This window comes from Megalopta genalis, unplaced genomic scaffold (assembly GCF_051020955.1).
Source record: "Megalopta genalis isolate 19385.01 unplaced genomic scaffold, iyMegGena1_principal scaffold0379, whole genome shotgun sequence".
NCBI lineage: Eukaryota > Metazoa > Arthropoda > Insecta > Hymenoptera > Halictidae > Megalopta > Megalopta genalis.
The window spans coordinates 162,501-175,000 of NW_027476448.1; the positions used below are offsets into that span (position 1 = coordinate 162,501).

General features: G+C 55.4%; 1 pseudogene; it reads right to left on the minus strand.

Moving 5' to 3' along the window:
* Positions 1-12,219: 12,219 nt before the first annotated feature.
* Positions 12,220-12,500, minus strand: part of LOC143263215 (large subunit ribosomal RNA) — a 2,994-nt pseudogene continuing 2,713 nt past the window's right edge.

Genomic DNA, 12,500 nt, shown 5'->3' on the forward strand with positions numbered 1-12,500 from the left:
TTTCTCCAGCTTTTAAGTTTCGCGGATCTAATTTTTGATATATATTTATTTCGGAGGGTTCGATAAGACTCTCCTAAGGATTGCCTTACCGATTTCGTTTTTGTTCTTTGATAGATACGTCTTGCCTCAGTGACCTCTTTTCTAAGTTTGCTTAGTTGCGGAGTCCACCAAGGGACGGATTTCGGGAAGCGTGTTTTTTGCGGGATGGATTGTTCTGCTGCTGTTATGATTTTATTTTCTATTTTCGCGGCGAGTGATTCTGGAGTTGAGGTTTCTAAGGGGGGCGGGTCGTTTGTAGTTTTGTTGGAGAGACAGTGGTGAAATTTGTCCCAGTCTGCTTTTTTAACGTTGAACCTATTGGTTCTGACTGGTCGGCTAGAAGTGTGGAATAGTTGGATGGAATAGGTTATTAGACTGTGGTCGCTCGTGGTCGTACTGTCATGTACCGACCAACACCTGATTTTGTCGAATGAGTTTGCACACGCTAGAGTGAGATCAATGTTAGAAGTTCCTCTAGGTGTGTTGAATGTGAAGGTTGCGGAAGGCTTATTAACTACGAAGAGTCTGTGTTGGGAGATGAAATCTTCCATTGTCTCTCCTCGAGGATCTGTGCGTTTGCTGAACCAGAGGGGGGAGTTCGCGTTTGAATCTAAGCTAATTATTATTTTATGCCCCTTGAGAGTTGTAATTGCTTTATCTAGGTGGGCTAAGTATGAGTCTATGTTTTCGCAAAATTGGAGATACGCGTTGATTATGTAGAATCTGTCGTCTTTCGTGCAGATTTCTACGCATGTGCAATGGGTGTTGCTTATTTGTGCGATCTTAAGGGCTTCTATTTCGGTGTTGAAAATAACTATTGCTGATTTAATTTTGTCCGCGGTAGAGATTTTTGAAAAGCGTTTTTTGTCGGTTATGATTTTTGTAGTAATTCCGAAGCCTGGGATGGAGTTCGCGTTACTGTAGGGCTCCTGAAGCAAGAGTATATCTATCTTTTTGTTTGTCGCTATCTGTCTGAGTTCGTCAGTCACTGTCTTAGAACCTCCGGCGTTTATTTGTGCTACTTTTAGGATTCGTGTGCTACTTGTGTTGCGTCTAGTGGATACTTGGCCTATTTTAAGGGTGGGCATGGATTGGGAGTGGTTAGGTTTATAAACCATAATCCGTGCGAGCGAGGACCTGATTTATAGCAGCGATGTATGCCGGACATTCGCTGTGGGTGACAGAGTGGGTGGCGGGTTTGCCGGTTTTCTGGCAATTATGGCAGCAGGACGGTTTGGCCTTGTTTGGGCATGTTTTGAAAGTGTGGTCTTGCTCGGCGCAATGACCACAAATGTCTTTCTCGGCGCGGCAGTATTTCGTCGTGTGACCGAAGCTGTGGCACTTGTAACAGCGGGTCGCCGCGATGTAATCGTTGACGCGGCAACAATTCCATGCGACGTAGACTCGCTCTTTCTTGACGAGGATGTCGCGGGCTTGTTTAGACACTTCTAGAATCCAGTTGCATCTATCTCTGTTTTTGTCGCCTGATTTAAATGCGAGTTTGATCTGTTGGGAAATAGATTTTTCGGGGCCGTCGAGATTCTGGTTGACGATAGCCTTAAGTGTGGCTTCGTCACTCTCGAGTTTCGGGACGTCGTACAATATTATTCTGGGATTTTTCTTTAGCGGGGCTCCTACTATTAGGCCGGCAGCTTTCAACTGCGCGTTGCCTTGAAGGGTGGTTAGGTCAGAATTTTTAGAGGACTCGACTAGGATCCCGTTGCCCTGGATCCTCCTGATGCTCTTTATTTGCAATTTGTTCTCGGAAGGGGAAACGAGCTTCAGGACTGCTTCCTTGGTCTTCTCACTGGATTCGAAGACCTTGGGATCCTGTGGAAGGATCGTGATCGCGCTAGGAGGGTTCTGTTTTAAATTTGAAAGAGCCGCAGTTTTGGAGCGGACTCCGACTCTTTCGGCGTAGGTGGTGGGTCGGGAGGGTTCTTTCGAGACTTGACACTTTTCAGTGACTGTCTCGAGGGTCTTGCGCTGCATTTTATTTTCGGAGGTGATGGCGTGGATTTGGCCCTCGAGGTTACTGCAGCGGAGGAGGGACGCTCCAAGGATACTTTGCAGTTTCGCGAGTTTACTGGCGATAAACTGCGATGCTTCGGGATAGAGACCGTTGTCCTGGTCCATTAAGAAGTTCAATAAGGCCATTGAGACCTTTTCGGATTTTAAGCGAAGTTCGTTCGCGGTGAGATCGGGGGAGGGAGTGACGGCGGCCGTCTTGCTGCTGTTGTTTTGCGGATTGTTGGGGGCAGGTGTGACCGGGGGCGGAGAAGGGGCTTCGGATTTTCTCCGGGTTTTGGGGGGCTTTTGAGAGGGCACGTTGGTTAGCGGGGTGTCAGAATCTAATTCTGCGTCGGAGACTATTCTACGTTTATTTTTTCTGTTGCGTTTACTTACTTTGATGTAGCCCTCTGTATCAGATGTATCGGCTTCCATCCTGTCTGTTGTGGTCGGCTGGCGAGGTGGTGGGTTTGTCGGCTGGCGGTTGGCTGCTGGGCTGGCGTCCAGGTCGTCTAGGAGTTGCACACGGATTTTTTTCTTCGGATTTTTGGAAACTCACACGTGAAAAATAATGTACGTATCAAGAAATTTGCGCGTAACTAGGGACGGTTGCTAAGGAGTTTTCGCGGAGGAATGTACTACAGGCCGAGAAACCGTTACTTTTACCGTTAAGCGGTACCGTTACCTGGCCGGCGACCCTTGTAATCCGGGACGGCGCAGGTAGTCAAAATTTACGGACGCGAACAATTTAAAGTAAATGTTTATGCTTATAACTTTTTTAACGTTAAAACAATTAGCAAATGAACTGCACAAGGTTGTTGTCGGTAAAAAGCACTGCACGTTGGTACAAAAAATTTTTAATTTTCGTCACTTTCAAACTACCGTTTACGAAACGACGCGGATTAACTTCGGAGCGACTTGTCGCACGTCCGTTCACCACGGCGGTTGAGAGCGGAGTCAGTAGATAGGGACAGTTTGCTGTGGTCCATGGGTCGAGAGTCGACCCGGCCGCACCCGAGGCTTGCGCCCATATCGGCTTGGACCGGCCAGATGTTGTTTGGCCGCCACTCTCCAGCGAGCCACTGCCAGGGGAACCGCTGGCTAGATGTTATGCCAGGATTGGCTTGGAAAAACCCTGCCCTCGGCAGTACGCCTCATTGGACAAGTTGGATCTACCTAGTAGGAAGCGACTCATTTAGTCAACCCTGGCCGTCGCTTGGCGCCGGCCAGCGCTGTCCAGCGGGGACCACGGGGAGGTAGAGTCGCCGGCTTTCGCCCGATCCCGTGCAGGTTGGCTTCAGTCGAGACTGTTGCCGACAAAGCCCCACCGCATCAACACCGAGGTGTTGCCTGCTACCGCGGTCGGGGCTGGTGTGGGTTGTGTGTGTGTGTGTGTGTGTTTGTGTGAGTGTGCGCTTGCGTGCGTATGCCTGTTTGGTGTTGCATACGTGCGTGTGTTGTGGTGTTGTTGTTGTGTTGTGGTGTATGGGGGTTGGGTCTGGGTTGCCGGCGATGATCCTAGGGTTCCCGATCGGGCGGCGGCCCCGATCTGCGGGTGATGGACCTGGTCGTCATGGTGGTGGATCGGCGCTGTTCCTCCCCGGTTGCCGCGGGCGGTCCTCCCCCGGTCGGCACCCCCCAGAAACGCTCCTTAGCGCGCAGGATACACCGCGCCGTGACCATGAACTCCCCATAAATGTCCTCGGTGACGAGGGCGGAGAGGGTCGGCGGCCACTCAATCCCGAGGGCCGCGCAGCGCTCCCGCAGGCCCATCCTCTCCCCCGCGTGCTGCGGGCAGTCCAGCAGGGTGTGAAGCGGGTCCTCCGAGTCGAAGCCGCATCTGCAGGCCGGAGACGGGGCGATGCCAAGGTAATGAAGCTTGGCCGCGAAGTCACCATGTCCCGTCAGGAACTGGGAGGCGTAATGGTTGGGTTTAACCCACCAGGCCCCCAGCCTCGCCTCCACGTTTGGGAAGACACTGAAGGTGTGCCTTCCCTTGGTACTCCCGGTCCATCTCGCCTGCCACTCCTCCAGGAGAGCCCCCCTGATGGCCTCCAGCGCATCCCCCCCCGCGTCCGGGTCAACCGCCACCGTGGGCACCACTGAGGCCGTGTCCAAACCGCGCCGCAGCCTGTACCTGCAATCGGCCTCCTTGATTTTCAGGTCGATGGGGGGGACGCCCAGCAGAACCGGAAGCGCGTCCGTCGACACAGTCCTGTATGCCGAAGCCATCCTGAGCAGAACGAGTCGTTGGGCCCTGGCCAGCTCCATCCTGTCCCTCACGGTGAGAAGGTCCCTCCACGCCGCGGCCGCGTACGTCGCGATGGGGACGAAGAGACCCCGGTAGAGGGTGAGCGTGCACCTGAGTTTAAGGCCCCAGTCCCGCCTGGCCACGGCAAGCAAGGCGCCGAATTTTTCCATAGTCTTGGTCCTAATAGCCCTGGCGTGTGTGGCGACCCTCAGACGCTCGTCGAAATGCACGCCGAGGTACCGGACGGACCTGACCATGCGCACCTGCTTTCCCCCGACCCTGATGGTCGGCGGCCTCCTGACATCCAGCGAACCCCTGAACAGAATCATCTCGGACTTGCCGGGGGACAGCGCGAGTTTCTCCCTTGTGCACCACTCCTCGATGGTGGTCGCGATCGCCTGACCGGCACGCTCAAGGTGGGCGCGGCTGTCCCCGTCGACTATGACCAACAGGTCATCAGCATACGCCACGAATCCGGTCCCGGCGCTCCGCAGCTCCCGGAGCAGGTCATCGAAGACCAGGTTCCATAGTCCCGGTCCCATGATTGAGCCCTGGGGGCATCCCTTAGTGGCCGCCTTGCTGACCCGCTCGTGCCTGCCGATGAGAACCGCCGAGCGGTCCCGGAGGTAGTCCGCAAGCACCGCATAAAGGTTCCGCGGGCAGGACCTGACCCTGAGGTGGTGCAGGACACTGGGCCACCAGACATTGTCAAAGGCCCCCCTGATGTCGAAGAGGAGCGCCAGGACATACTTCCGACCCGAGGCAGCGACCAGTCCCCTCATTCCCAGTATGGCGTCCGTCGTCGACCTCCCGGCCCTGAATCCGTACTGGTCCGCACTCGCGTGTAGGGGGTCCAGCAGCACAGGCTCGAGCCTCTTAAGGAGGAGCCTCTCGAAGCACTTCCCCAGCACCGGCAGGAGGCAAATCGGCCGATACGACGCCGGGTCACCAGCGTCCCTGCCAGGTCCCTTTAGGAGGGCGCGAATGGAGCCGATCTTCCACTGCTCGGGGAAGACTCCGCGCCGGAGGCACGCGTTGTAAACCTCCAGGAGGTCACCGCGAATGATCTCGTACGAAGCCTTGAGGACCTCCACCTCAATACCATCGATGCCGGGGGCCTTACCGTTCCTCATGCCCGAGACCGCGACCCAAAGCTCCCCCTCCGTGAACGGGGGCGTGTCCGGCGCCGTTGCAGGGGCGAGCACCTCGGCGCGCCGGTGCTCCTGCTCCCGAGTGGTGTCCGGGGTGTCGTCCGGCACGAGGGCGTCAAGGAGGGCCCTCGCGGCAGCTCCCCATGTTGGGGCGACGTCTGTCGCGCCCGTGGTTGCCAGGGCCATGTCCGGGGTGAACCTCCTCGTGCAGTAGATAGGGACAGTTAGTGTTGTCGTCAAACTGTGGTCTCTGAGAGACGGGCCGTACCTAAGTCCTTGGTGGACCATACCGGCCGCTCTTGCGACTTGTGCCTGGTGTTCGGGCTCTACCTTCGTTCACCATCGTATCAGGGGAAGACAGCGTGCTACTCCCACTGCCACCTCGAGTCCAACCCAATCCAGGCACTCTTACGGAGTAGTGTTAAAGTCTTTTATCTCCGCAAGAGGGGCTTCAGCCTGGCCCGAGGGGACGAACCCCGAGGGGTTCGCCCAGCATGCCGTACATCAACGGAGCTGGACGAGTCCACGCTCCGTATGCAGTTTCGTTCTATGTTCGCTTCTTAGTCTTGCTTACGGATCGTGCGAATTTTCGGAACTCCTGAAACAGCTGCTCTGACACCAGGCTGGCTTTGTCGATTGGCCACTGAAATCCTTCTCGAATCGCCGCCTGGCGTAGGTGTTCCCTGTCCTCTACGTAACGCTGACAATCGTAGAGGACGTGGTTTGGAGTTTCCTCCTCCCCACATTCGCACAACTCGTCGTCGACCAGGGCGAACGTCTTGAGCTTCGCACGGAAGTCTCCGTGTCCGCTCAAGAACTGCGCTACATCATGGTCGACTCTGATCCAGCTCGCTGAGAGACGGTCTGATACCTCGCCGAAGTATTGGAAGGTTTCCCTACCCTTCGTCGAGGACGACCATCTCTGCTGCCACATCTCTAAAGTCGCCTCCCTCAGCCTTCTGCGAACTTGGGCTTCGGTGACGACTTCGTCAGCCAATTCGGCCTGACTCACTTGATAGGTTCCATGTTGGAACCCGAGTTTCTTCCTGGCTTTGTACACGCAGCTGAACTCCGCTATCGCCAAGTCCACAGGTATCTCCCCGGCGATCACGGGGATCGCATCAGTGGAGACTGTCCTGTAGGCTTTGACGCAGCCAAGCAGAACATGCCTCTGCGCCCTGGTGAGCACTTTACTCGTCCCAGAGGTGAGGCGGTCTGCCCAGCCCGCGGCAGCATACGTGACGATTGGGACAAACAAGCCGCGGTACAAAGTACGCATCGTCCGATATCCCAATCCCCAGTTCGACTTAGCAATCCTTGCTAGCGCATTAAACGTTCGCAAGGACTTGGCATTCAAATACTCGACATGGGAATGGATACCCAGTCTAGAGTCAAAATGCACGCCAAGGTAACGCACAGAGTCCTTGGCGGCAATATTCCGACCTCCTACTTTTATCACAGGTGGCCTCTCTCTGTCGAGAGAGCCTTTTAAGAATAACATCTCGGTCTTGGTCGCAGACAGCGACAATTTCTGCTGGTCGCACCAGCGAGAAATGGTGTCCACAACCAATTGGCCATTGCTTTCTAGACCCTTCCTGCTGTTCGCGAAGATCAAGACAAGAAGGTCGTCTGCATAGGCGATGGGCTCGCAAGCGAGCCCGGCGTTCGATAAGAGCTGTAGAACCTCGTCGAAGACTAAGTTCCAACAGCTCGGACCAAGAATCGATCCCTGTGGGCAGCCCTTAGTGACTTTCTTCCGCACTGCACCGCGATCAGACACCATAGTCACCACGCGGCCGTCGAAGTAGTCGACCACCAATCTAAGTAGGTTTTTTGGGCAGCCTCGCTTCCTCAACGCGTTGAGTATGCTTGGCCACCAGACATTATCAAAGGCCGCAGCAATGTCGAAGAGCAGACCCACGACGTACTTTTCCTCTCGACCGGACGCAAGCTCCCTCATCTTTACCACGGCATCAGTCGTGGATCGATGCGGCCTGAATCCGTATTGCCGATCGGAGGCGTAGTCGGGGTGCAAAAACAAACTAGCTAATCGCGTAGCGATTAGCTTCTCCAAGACTTTGCCTACGACCGAAAGCAAGCATATTGGTCTGTAGGACTTTATCTCCGTTTCAGGTTTCTCGGGTCCTTTAAGGATGGTAATGATGGACCCGACTTTCCATTCCACGGGAAAGACTCCGTGTGCCAGGCATCCGTTGTAGAGTCGGAGGAGCTCGCGTGAGATTGTATTACACGAACGTTTTAAAATCTCCGGCTCGATCCGATCTAGGCCTGGACACTTGCCGCTCTTCAGTCGGTTGACCGCCGATCTGAGCTCCGAGAGGGTGAAGGGACTGGCGTCCTCACTCTCCGGCTCGATGGCAGCTTCCCTCCTGACTCGCGCATGATCCGGGGAGTCATTCGCGGGGCTATCGTCCGGAATTAACCCCTCCAGCAGCGCGGAAGCGGTGGAGTCCCAGTCTGTGGTGTAACCCTGGGCAGTGTTACGATTTATATTCGAGATGACCGTGCTGGCTGTCATCTTCTGCCTCGTGATCTTATAAATGAGGCCCCAGGGTTCCTTGTTTCCCTGCTCGGTCACGAATGCACGCCAGCTGTGCGACCGAGCAGCTTTGATGGCGGCTTTGTAGGCCTTTCTCTGTTTAAGATACTCGGTCCTCTTGGCCGCCCTCTGCTCCTCTGAACATGCTGCGTTCTGCGAGGCTCGTCTAAGTTTGTAGACTCGCCTCTTTTGCCTCGTCAGGTCGGCCGTCCACCATGGGACGGATTTTGAATGCCACTGCTTGGTTGGCATCGAGGAGTCGCACGCTTGGACGATCATTCTTTCGATCTCCTGTGCTAGATGTTCGACATCCCCCTTATTGTTCAATGGATCGGGGGATATACTCCTCTTACTTTCCTGCAGCGCCTTGTCGAACTCGGGCCATTTTGCGCTTCGGAGTCGGAACCTTGGTAATAATCCGTTCCGGTTGGTGCTGCTGTTGCTACTAATTTCGGCAGCACCGTCCTCGGCGCAAAAACTCAAAGAAAACTCTATGACTCGGTGGTCGCTGGTCGTCAGGTCCTCGCGGACCTTCCAACCTCGCACCTTGTCGCAAATATCAGGTGTCGATAGTGTGACGTCGATGTATGACTGTCCACTAGGGCTGGAAAACGTCGGAGCGTTTCCAGCCTCGTTCAAGACAACCAAGCCATGGCTCACGATAAACTCTTCGAGTTTACGGCCTCTCACGTCCGTCTCCGCGCTGCCCCACTGGGCTGATTTTGCGTTAACGTCGGCAGAGATAATGACTCGGTTATGCTTAAGTGCGGAAAGAGCTCTCTCCAATCGCGCCAGACCTGATTCAACGTCATCGGAGCATTGAAAGTACTGGCTGATCAGGAAGAAGCTCCCAAACGAACCCGAGATGCTGACACAGGACAAATGCGTGTCGCACAAGTTAGAGACTTTGACCACGGTTAGATCCGGGTTTCTGACCGCTATTGCAGCCATCACCGGTTCGCCTGCCGTGATCAGCCTCGTTCTCAAGCCTAGCCCGGGCACAGTACCCCGCCAGCTATATGGCTCTTGTGCAAGCAACACATCTACCCCTCGCCTATGCATCTCAGTCCGGACTTCGTCGGTCACATTTCGGGCCCGCTGCATGTTATGCTGCATGACCCGTATGACTCTCGAGCGTCGCCGGTCGTTTGTACTATCCATTCGAGATTCAAATTATTATTCGCGTCTTATACGAGACATCTCCAAAACCAGCGCTTCCTGATAGGAGGCGCAGGCCGGGTCTCGCGACTTATGCTCAGATGGTCGCCCTCTGTCTTTACAGTTGGAGCAAACCGGAGGCTTGCTCTTCCTGTTACAGAGCGCATACCCGTGCCCTTTTTCGGCACAATGTCCGCAGACATCCTCTTTGAATTTGCAGCGCTTCGCCGTGTGCCCGAAGCGCTGGCACTTATAGCATCGGGTGACCTGTATGAAGTCCCGCACACGACAGGAACTCCACCCGAGGTACACCCGGTCCCCTCTCTGCGCCAGCCGCCGACGAATCTGCGGACTGACGGCCACTACCCAGTTGGCTGTCTCCGGGGTCTTGCCAGCCATGCGACTGACCCGAACACCCGAAGGCACATCCTTCTGGGACGCCTCAGAGAGGTTTTGCCTCCAAAGACTGGAGGCAATTTCCTCCTTGCCCATCCCTTTCGGAATGTCATAAATCAGGACCTCGGGGTCCCGTTTGCTGGGCAAGGAGACGGACAGTCCCGCACTCGCCAGCTTCTTATTGCCTACGAAGGCTTTTAGGTCCTCCTTGCGATCGGTTTCGACGACGATGCCACCGGAGTGGATGCGTCGAACCGATCTGACACGGATCGCCTCCTTCGCAGGTTTTACGATCGACAGAACAGCTCTCTTAGTAGCATCGCTGTTCTGTCCTTTATCCTTTGGCGGGAAGATACGCACCACGTATTGTGTCGGTGGTCTTCTCGCCTCCGGAGTCGCTGACTGGTTGACCTTTGCCACTTGGGCGTAGGTCAACTGCGCGGCATTGGAGACCGTCTTCGGGAGGGTTCCCTTGGACGGCCCAGGTCGCGCCGCACTCATTACGGCAGGACGCGCTTTTAGGTCCGCCCTGACCGCGGCGAGTTGCCCTTCGACGAAGCTGTTTCGTTGAATCAGCTCCTGGACCAACTCGTTGAGTGCTCCGACTTCTGCTAGTATCTTCGACCCGGACTCCTTGTTGACTTTCGACTCGGGTCGAAAGCAAAAGGTCCGTATCTCCGATACTCGCCTGAAGGCTTCGTCTCTCACGAGATCGAGAGGCCGTACCTTGTGCCCGGAAACCGTCCCCTTCGATTTCCTGGCCTGGTTTGCTGCGGCCTTGCCAGTAGGTGCGACTGGCTTGGCACGCTTCGACTTTTTGGTGACGGTTTTCCAACCGCCACCTTCGGGGTCTTCGACACGCACGGGTGCCGGTTGCACCTTCACGAGCGTGTCTTTGACTGATTCGATTTTTCTGGGTTTCTCCTTCCCAGCCTTGCGGCTGGGGGAGTCCCCCGACTTGGGCGCTGTCCCCACGTTACCGGTGTCCGGCGCGCCTTCTACCGTGGCCTCAGTTTTCACCGAGACCGCTCGCGTGGGTGTCACGCATCTCTCCAAGGTCACACGAGGATTGGCGATGTTCAGCACCTTCCCGGACCTTGTCTTTTTCGCAGACGCAGGAGGGCTAACAGCTGCTGCTGTAGCTTCCGCGTCTGTGGCGACGGCTTCACTCCGAGTAGGAGCTGGACCCGCCGACTTCGAACGTTCAATTTGTACTTTCAATTTAGATCCCATAGTTAGATCTTTGCCTTCATCCAGTACGCTCCCCGGCCACCACCGACCCACACATTTTGGAACCCGCCATCAGGCTGGGTTAGGGCTACGCACCGGACATAGTCTGCTGACTGGGCCGATTGCTCAACCCAGCCCGCGTCCTCGCCCGTCAGAACCCACTCGCCGAAGCGTATGGTCGTTCCAAGCCGATTGACTGGACCAGGGCTGCTTTTCTCGTCCAGCCTCCCATCTAGCCGAAGCAGAGGCCAAAGGTACGTGTTGGGGACGTCTCACCCGCAGGAGAGGGCCCCCTCAGATCCCAGGATCCTCTTTTCCGACGACAAGGGTCGCCACGCACGGCAAACACGCGGGAGACAGCAGTCGGAGAGGCTGCCTCTTCCTCTCCACCACACTTCGTTCGGTTCGCTGCGTTTTGAGAACACGAGCTATCCAGCGGTACCTTTTTCGTGGAGGCTCAAGTGTGGCTAGGGCACGTTTGCCCCTTGCGGCCTGGGTTGCCCAGGTGATTGGTTGCATCCCGATTTCTAGATCCAGCGGCATGTTGCTACGTGGCGCGCTCAGACAACGAAAATGCGGCATTCCGGTCAGACCAGAAAAACCGCACAACGTGACGCGGGGGACTGCAGCCACAAGTGACAACAGTCCCCCGGTAGGGAGTAGTACAGCATATTCAATGCTGTACATGAACACGCCACAGCCCGTATGCTTAGTTCAAGGGCCTCGCCATTATGCGAAGTACTACATGTACAACGCACTGGCGGTCTCAAAATACCCTCATCGCCGATGCATCTGATGCATCCGTCAACTCGGCAGCATTCACTCCGTCGGCGTGTTGCTTTGTGGCGTGTTCAGATAACGAAAATGCGGCATTCCAGTCAGACCAGAAAAACCGCATAACGTAACGCGGGGGACTGAAGCCACAAGTGACAACAGTCCCCCGGATGGGAGTAGTGCAGCATGTTCAATACTGCACAAGAACACGCCACAGCCCGCTTGCTTAATCACGGGCCTCGTCATTATGCGAAGCACTACATGTACAACGCACTGACGGTCTCTCGAGTGCCTTCATCGCCGATGCACCTATCGACTCAGCAGCAACATTCAATCCGACGGCGTGTTGCTTCGTGGCGTGTTCAGACAACGAAAATGCGGCATTCCAGTTAGACCAGAAAAACCGCATAACGTGACGCGGGGGACTGCAGCCACAAGTGACAACAGTCCCCCGCTAAGGAGTAGTACAGCATATTCAATGCTGTACATGAACACGCCACAGCCCGCATGCTTAATCTCGGGCCTCGCCATTATGCGAAGTACTACATGTACGACGCACTGACGGTCTAAAATGCCTTCATCGTCGACGCATCCATCGACTCGGTAGTAGCAACAACCTACGCGAGGACTAGTTCGGGGGTCGCCTCTCAACCCTGGGTGGCCACAGACCGCCACCGCCAGTAGATAGGGACAGATGGGAATCTCGTTAATCCATTCATGCGCGTCACTAATTAGATGACGAGGCATTTGGCTACCTTAAGAGAGTCATAGTTACTCCCGCCGTTTACCCGCGCTTTTTTGAATTTCTTCACGTTGACATTCAGAGCACTGGGCAGAAATCACATTGCGTCAACACCCGTGGGGGCCATCGCAATGCTTTGTTTTAATTAGACAGTCGGATTCCCCTAGTCCGTGCCAGTTCTGAGCTGAG